The sequence below is a fragment of the Schistocerca cancellata genome, chromosome 6 (genome assembly GCF_023864275.1).
Source record: "Schistocerca cancellata isolate TAMUIC-IGC-003103 chromosome 6, iqSchCanc2.1, whole genome shotgun sequence".
Lineage (NCBI taxonomy): Eukaryota > Metazoa > Arthropoda > Insecta > Orthoptera > Acrididae > Schistocerca > Schistocerca cancellata.
This window is the reverse complement of record NC_064631.1, coordinates 457,027,405-457,034,247: the sequence shown is the minus strand read 5'-3', so window position 1 is coordinate 457,034,247 and position 6,843 is coordinate 457,027,405. Positions and strand designations below refer to the sequence as shown.

The 6,843-nt window shown below is 42.5% G+C and overlaps 1 pseudogene; it reads right to left on the bottom strand.

The window, feature by feature from the left end:
- Window positions 1–2,404: 2,404 nt before the first annotated feature.
- Window positions 2,405–2,521, bottom strand: LOC126089913 (5S ribosomal RNA; annotated as a pseudogene).
- Between the last annotated feature and the right edge of the window lie 4,322 nt (window positions 2,522–6,843).

Genomic DNA, 6,843 nt, shown 5'->3' with positions numbered 1-6,843 from the left:
TTCGTGACAGATGGATTGGTCGTCGAAGCACCATAACATGGCCCGCACGTTCACCGGATCTGACGTCCCCGGATTTCTTTCTGTGGGGAAAGTTGAAGGATATTTGCTATCGTGATCCACCGACAACGCCTGACAACATGCATCAGCGCATTGTCAATGCACGTGCGAACATTACGGAAGGGGAACTACTCGCTCTTGAGAGGAATGTCGTTACGCGTATTGCCAAATGCATTGAGGTTGACGGACATCATTTTGAGCATTTATTGCATTAATATGGTATTTACAGGTAATCACGCTGTAACAGGATGCGTTCTCAGAAATGATAAATTCACAAAGGTACATGTATCGCATTGGAACATCCGAAATAAAATGTTCAAACGTACTACGTTCTGTATTTTAATTTAAAAAACCTACTTTTACCAACTGTTCGTCTAAAATTGTGAGCCATGTGTTTGTGATTATTACAGCGCCATCTATCACAAAGCGAACAAAGTGGTCCAACTAAAACATTCATATTTCTTTACGTACTACACGAATATGTAATAAAAAATGGGTGTTCCTATTAAAAAAAAACGCAGTTGATATCCGTTTGACCTATGGCAGCGCCATCTAGCGGGCCAACCACAGCGCCATCTGGTTTCCCCCTTAAAGCTAGACGAATTTCGTTAAAGTTTTTTTCGTTTGACGCTTATTTCGTGAGATATCTGGCCAGCTCACGATCAATGGACCACCCTGTATATATATATATATATATATATATATATATATATATATATATATATATATATATATATGGCTACAAAAAATGTGTTCACAATGTTGGCAATATGCACGACCTACACAGAAAACCAATGAACATATACAAACGCTGTGCTGAGTGCGGAACCTGTGCAAACTACAGTACTGTTTCTCTTGTGAAATTTAGAAATTTGAGGCGAACTGGAAAATCATAATGAAGAGGTATATTATGTATACGGAACCACGTATCCAAAATGATCGCGACACATGCTTTTCAATAAAAGTGGCTGGTTAAGAAAGAGGAAAGAAATACTTCTTAACTGTAGCAAGGTTCAGTCAGTAACAAATTCATTCACAATGAGCAGACCTTTTGCGCTTGACGCGTTTATGCGGAGATACAGCAGGGATACAGCTGGTGGATCCGTGTAGGTCTTGGCTCGCCGACAGGAAGCCCATCCGCAGCTACGGTTACGGCGCTCGGACGGTGCTGTCAAGGTCAAGCAGCAGCAGCCCTTTGTCGCGCCGGCGCCAGACCGCCCGCGGCAATGTGCTGCCTCCTGAGCTTATTTCCCGGCAACAAGAGAACGCCTTCAGTGGCGGCGACAATACCGCAGGAGGCGCCCCACATCCCTTCCGGCGGCGCGTGGGAAGCCGGCCCCGATCTCGAACCAAGGACAGGTCTCACAAGTGCCGCGAGTGCTAAGTAAGTGTGTAATGGCCGTACAGGGGAACACACTCCGAGTGCGGCCGCTCGCCGCCGGCCGTAAAACTTAAGTGAATACCCGCGCCGTCACGGTCTGCATGGGGCCCCGCGCTCTGCCCTGCTCCCATTGTGCCCGTCTTTTTCTCCTCGCCGTACAGCGGGTGGGCTGCCTGCCGGCCGAGTCCAGCCTCCGCCTGCAGTGGGCAGTCTTTCTCTCTGTGTGTATGTGTTGTGTGTCAGTGTGTGCGGAGAACTGCTCACTTTGTCACCGACAACCACGGCGTCAAATCTCTACCTATAAACGAGAAAAGTCACAAAGCAATACGGCGAAGAGCTGCTCATAACAAACTTTTTATTCACTACGTTTCGATCCACTGATCATTCTTCAGGTATTATATAAAATTGTTTATCAACACCCTACATTCGTTTATGGCAACTGAAATATCAGATTATTGAGAACGATAGAAGGATTTCTTGCCGCATCGGATTTTTATGTAATATCAAACTTCCATAACTTCTTGCATTATCATCGTCAGGTGTTACCAGTAGGCCATATAGTACTACCTCATCTTGACATTTAAGCTCATTTATTTATCCGTATTTACTTACAAATAAATTTGTTTTTGTATAGGAACCGCCTTGAGGATACAGTTTTTTCTCCTTTTACCCAGAAGTGTTTCGCTGAACTTGTAGAACCAATTTCTATTAAATTGCGCGGAAACTGCTCTCTACTGTCTCTACATATAGCACTCCGTCTTCAGGCCATAAGTGGCCGATCCGTACCATCCGACCGCCGTGTCATCCTCAGCTAAGGATGCGGATAGGAGGGGCGTGCGGTCGGCACACAACTCTCCCGGTCGTTACGTTATTTATTTATTTTTTTTTTTTTTTTGACCGGAGCCGCTACTTTTCGATCGAGTAGCTCCTCAATTGGCATCACGAGGCTGAGTGCCCCCCGAAAAATGGCAACAGCGCATGGCGGCCCGGATGGTCACCATCCAAGTGCCGGCCACGCCCGACAGCGCTTAACTTCGGTGATCTGACGGGAACCGTTGTATCCACTGCGGCAAGGCCGTTGCCTGTCTGTACATATAGACACTCTCAAATTTTAAGAAAAATATTGAAATATGTCGGTGTCTATGTATTTAACTGGAAACTTATTGCAATCACAGACATTGATAGACACACGCAAGACACAAACAAATTTCTGCATTAAGTTCCATTGTAACAGATGCAAAACTGTGAAGCAAAAAATGTTGTAACGCAAAATACAGGAATCCACCAAAACCACAGCATGTGCTAACAAGGTATATATAAAATTATTTTGGCTGTTTTAAAAGTTGTAAACACCTTTTTTAAAAACTGAACATTTCTATGATGTTGTTGTGGCCTTCAGTCCAGAGACTGGTTTGATGCAGCTCTCCATGCTACTCTATCCTGTGCAAGCTTCTTCATCTCCCAGTAGAGTTGGAACACGCGAGGCAATACTGACCCTACGATTAAGGAAAGGCAAACCTAAGTTTCTAGCATTTGTAGACTTAGAGAAAGCTTTTGACAATGTTGACTGGAATACTCTCTTTCAAATTCTGAAGGTGGCAGGGGTAAAATACAGGGAGCGAAAGGCTATTTACAATTTGTACAGAAACCAGATAGCAGTTATAAGAGTCAAGGGACATGAAAGGGAAGCAGTGGTTGGGAAGGGAGTGATACAGGGTTGTAGCCTATCCCCGATGTTATTCAATCTGTATATTGAGCAAGCAGTAAAGGAAACAAAAGAAAAATTCGGAGTAGGAATTAAAATCCATGGAGAAGAAATTAAAACTTTGAAGTTCGCCGATGACGTAATTCTGTCAGATACAGCAAAGGACCTAGAAGAGCAGTTAAACGGAATGGACAGTGTCTTGAAAGGAGGATATAAGATGAACATCAACAAAAGCAAAACGACGATAATGGAATGTAGTTGAATTAAATCGGGTGATGCTGAGGGTATTAGATTAGGAAATGAGACACTTAAAGTAGTAAATGAGTTTTGCTATTTGGGGAGCAAAATAACTAATGATGGTCGAAGTAGAGAGGATATAAAATGTAGACTGGCAATGGCAAGGAAAGCGTTTCTGAAGAAGAGAAATTTGTTAACATCGAGTATAGATTTAAGTTTCAGGAAGTCTTTTCTGAAAGTATTTGTATGGAGTCTAGCCATGTATGGAAGTGAAACGTGGACGATAAATAGTTTAGAAAAAAAGAGAGTAGAAGCTTTCGAAATGTGGTGCTACAGAAGAATGCTGAAGATTTGATAGGTAGATCACATAACTAATGAGGAGGTACTGAATAGAACTGCAGAGAAAATTTCTATACGTTGAGATATAAAGAAGTTTTCCTGTAATTTAACGGAAAGAAAATAAAAAGTACACTGGCGATACTGTAACTTCAGTCACACATGTCTGGGGAAAAAGAAAAATTGTGTGTTTGCTCCAGGCAGATCCTACTCAGAAAGAAATTTGCTGGCCGAATTATGTTATAGAGACGCCACGAGGTCAAGTGTCTTGATTACGCTAACAGAGCAGAGATTATGTCGTTTGCTATAATGGGTGAAAAACTGTTATCCAAGCTGATTTCGTTAGATGGTGGATCTATTCCAGCACGAAGCACACATTTCCACGCGCCCCTAACCGCTGTCATTGAAAATGTTGTTGCACATTCTCGTCTCTCGTTAATATGACGTCTGTGTTCTCTGCAGCGTTCTGAAATCGTTCGTGTTGACTGATCATTGTAACCGCTACCTAATTCACAATGAACTTCACAGATTCTAAAAACAATAGCCGCAGTGTCTCTATAATTTTCTTGGTCGGTCGGAAAACCGACTCAGTACAGTGTCTGCCCAGGTGTCTGCCTATTTCCAAAGAAAAGAAGGACTGTTGATTAACTTCACACGCTTGAGTATTTCTGTATTTTTGTTTCTTAAAGGTGGCAAACTTAATATTCCGTTCACTACCGCCGCTCTTCCGGAACTCGTCTGTTAGGTACCCGATCTCATAAATAAGGTGTAACAGTTTCAACTCTATGTACAGTTTCTATTCTATGTATCTACGTTATTGAAACCGCTCTCTCTTGAGTTACAGTGTGGCCTAGTAGCGCTAATGATACACGTTCTCCCTCTCAGAGGGAGATGCCAGGATGCATAGTATTTACACGATCAATTAACAGTGAAGAATTCCTGTCTCATACAGACAGATCATTAATGTGTCGTCAGCACAAGGACAGAAGCAAGGTGGGTGAACAGCACATGAATTTACAGCGTGCTGCTCGAAATGCTTCATTAAAAATTAGCTACTGTGTAGACAACGGAGAACCCATGATCATTAAGTCAACCGTTTCATGAAATTTATCGCTATACAAACAACAGTTGATCGTCAAAGTACCGAAAAACAGTTTTATAGTCTCAGTAGGGAAGTATTCGACTAATACCACTGATGCATCTTCGGAAGGGAATTCTGTGACTAGTGAGATCGCATCCAAACTCACCATAATGTTGCCTGGATTGATTCTGATTTGTTTAATTACGTTGATAACTCGTCAATGTTTTTAAAATGATGACCCCAGCGACCAACTATTGGTAACGTCTTCTTTGTGGATTTATGACAAGCATGGGCGGCCATAGGGGATTTCGTCCGAAAATATTTTATCACATTGTCTGATAGGCTACGAATCCTCGGCAGTGTCACCGTTTTTCTATTAAGTGATAAAATAGGAACTGTGTTTCTCAGTTTTGCGCTTAGTACACTTTATCATGATACCCCGTGGCATGAGAGACGACCGTGACATTCCTCATGACCGTGGGAAGCACAATTTGAAACTCTTTTCTCCACAAAGTACAGGGAACTTCCTTGCTGCACTCACTGGACAATGTATGTTCGGGTCTCCTCCAAGCCATAATCCGTAGGTAGCCGTCATCCACTGCAGGCCCTTGGGCGGCCTGAGCGAGCCATGTCATCGACAGTTCCTGTCTCTCTGTATCTCCTGAATGTCCGAACAACATCGCTTTGGTTCACTCCGAGATGCCTGGACACTTCCCTTGTTGAGAGCCCTTCCTGGCACAAAGTAACAATGCGGACACGATCGAACCGCGGTATTGACCGTCTAGGCATGTTGAATTGCAGACAACACGAGCCGTGCACATCTTTCCTGGCGGAATGACTGGAACTTACCGGCGGTCGGACCCCCTCCGTCTAATAGGTGCTGATCATGCATGGTTGTTTACGTCTTTGGGCTGGTTTAGTGACATCTCTGAACAGTCAAGGGGACTATGTCTGTGATACAATATCCATAGTCAACGTCTGTGTTCAGCAGTTCTGGGAACCGGGGTGATGCAAAACTTTTTCTGATGTGTGCTCATCTAAGAATGTCGTCGCGAGAAACCACTTTCCCCAAGAGTTACTCTATGACCAGTTCTTGGCGGTTTTGAAATATGACTTTTTTCAGCAACTTGAGAGCTAATGGAAACCGCCTGCACACAACATAGCTACCTACTTAAATTATTTTCGATAAGCAGCTCCTTCCAACAGTCAAACATTTAACAAAAACCAAATATACAACACCTGCAGCTGATTTTCTGGAGTACCTACTTATTTTAATGAGTTTCGACAATAAGCGTCATCCCAAGAAACAGAAAACATCCCTAAGCGTAGTAAGTTATTTTCATGTTACAAAGATCACAATTCGCGTCGCAGGCAATGAAGGGGGACGCTTCAGTTAGTGTTACTCATTCTAGGTGGAAAGTACGGCAACACTCTGACCATTTACATATGTTTTACATAACACTAAGCTGCCTTCAGTGTCCTTTTTTTTCTTTTGTCTGTGGTGATTTATGCTTAGTGCAATCATTAACTCTCTTACACACACACACACACACAGACACACACACACAAACACACAGAGGCTGAGTTACAGTGTAAGTAATTTCCCCTTCTAGTAATTGTTCTGTTCATGAATGTTACCCTCAACTATAACCTGTTATTAACTGTTGGCAGCAGATTTCAAAGGCAGTAAATGCACTACAAGGTTTTTGTTAAGATACCCAGAAATTTAAATAACTGTCTACAATAGGTTCTTGAGTAGACACCTTGTACTGCCCTTCAATGGTACTTCATTCCCACTGAAGAGAATATGATGCCATGGGACATAAGTAAGTGAAAACAGAAAAGGTAAAACAAGTTTTTGAAATTTTCATCTCCATGTCTTCTGTTACCTACAATGATAAAGTTGCTAGGACATTTAAGAAGACCTTGGAAATGGTCTTATTGAAAAAGAAAGACTATGGGCCATGCTGACGCGTATTTGTTCGTGACTGAGACAAAAATGTAGCTGTATGTCTATTGCCGCAACCAATCACATAACAGTATTAA